The sequence below is a fragment of the Amphimedon queenslandica genome, unplaced genomic scaffold, assembly GCF_000090795.2.
Source record: "Amphimedon queenslandica unplaced genomic scaffold, v1.1 AMPQUscaffold_12255, whole genome shotgun sequence".
Classification (NCBI taxonomy): domain Eukaryota; kingdom Metazoa; phylum Porifera; class Demospongiae; order Haplosclerida; family Niphatidae; genus Amphimedon; species Amphimedon queenslandica.
The window spans coordinates 1-1,420 of NW_003547507.1; the positions used below are offsets into that span (position 1 = coordinate 1).

The 1,420-nt window shown below is 38.3% G+C and overlaps 1 long non-coding RNA gene across 1 annotated transcript; it reads left to right on the top strand.

Annotated features, from left to right (window-relative positions):
- Positions 1–916: 916 nt before the first annotated feature.
- LOC109588167 (uncharacterized) lies at positions 917–1,170 on the top strand. The gene is made up of 2 exons (XR_002187998.1): positions 917–1,051; positions 1,103–1,170. It is a non-coding gene; the product is annotated as an uncharacterized LOC109588167 (long non-coding RNA).
- Positions 1,171–1,420: the final 250 nt, after the last annotated feature.

Below are 1,420 nucleotides of genomic sequence, written 5' to 3' on the forward strand. Positions count from 1 at the left end.
TTGTAGACATTTAAATTTTAAAAGAACTTACAATTAAAATCTAGTGGCTTCTGACATGACAAGGCATTACAATAGATTCAACTTAACTTACATCATATATAATCCTAATTTTATAGTGTTAAAACATAATGTTATTTGTACAGCTGTGATGAAATAACTTACATAAAAATATCAGTCAACAGTCTCATCAGGTTGATTTGCAACCAATTTACTAAAGATTGCTATTGGTAACACACAAAACATAATTATTACTCTAAAAAATTGCAGTTTTTATTTAATAATAGAGTCTACATTGTATTCCTGCTGATATTCACTGTAAATGGTAATTCCTCTTTCAATATATTGATTGAAGATATAGACTTGCACCAAATAATATAGAAAAATCATTAAAATGGTGTCACTGAAATCCTGTTAAGAATAACAAATAGAATTCAAGTGATGGTTCAGTATTGTGATGCTTCATGCAGCCTGTAGTAGCAATTTTGCATTGATAAAGTTAAATTTTCGCTAACATGACCTCTTCTATTGGTCCTAGCATAGTTAATATGTACATAAATTTATTGTCCAAGTATAGAAGTGTTTTAAAGACAGGCTATCCATGAATGATTGTCCTTTACATGGATATTTATGGTCCTGTCGGGTCCGCATCAGTCTGTCCGTCCGTCCGTCCTTTTCGGGCGGGGCGGGTCCGTCCGTCCGTCCGCTTTTGAGACCCTACCGCTTTTGAGACCCTACCTACAAAATTTTTGGTCCGGGCGGGTCCGTCCGGTCCGCATTTGAGACCGTACCCTAAAAAATTTTTGGTCCGGGCGGGTCCGTCCGGTCCGCATTTGAGACCGTACCTATATGCAAGTGACACCCCCTTGCTTAGCAACATAGATGCTACATACACACATGGATAAGAAACAGGAAATCGGTTTCCAATTAAAGCTTTACAAGATCAAAGGATGATGTCATATCCTGTGTGCCATGCTCTTGGCTAAAATGGTGGCTCTATGAATGCTTGAGTGTATTTTATATTTTTTGAAAGTGGTCATTTTAACCAGATTAGGTAGGTACATGTTATCTTTGATGTATAAGCTGTGTTGTCCCGCATTTACAGATTCAATCAGTGTCTTTGTTGAAGAGCTATAATACAAAATGTGTTGGCCTCTCATATTTTTGTTGAACCACTTTTACTCGACTGTAGACTGGTTTGGTGAGTGTCCTTTAGACATAATATGAACACAACTATGCTGCGTGCACTGAAGGTACTTGCTTGTCTGTGCCACTTATAATGACAGATTTATACCTATTTTAGTTGTTTTTTAGTGGTGTCATTTGCATAGGCGGCTGCAGGATTTGACTACTAGTCGGGCATGGGTGTGGCACAGGAAATGGGTTGGGCGCGCGAAGCGCGCCGTGATTTTGGCCACACCCT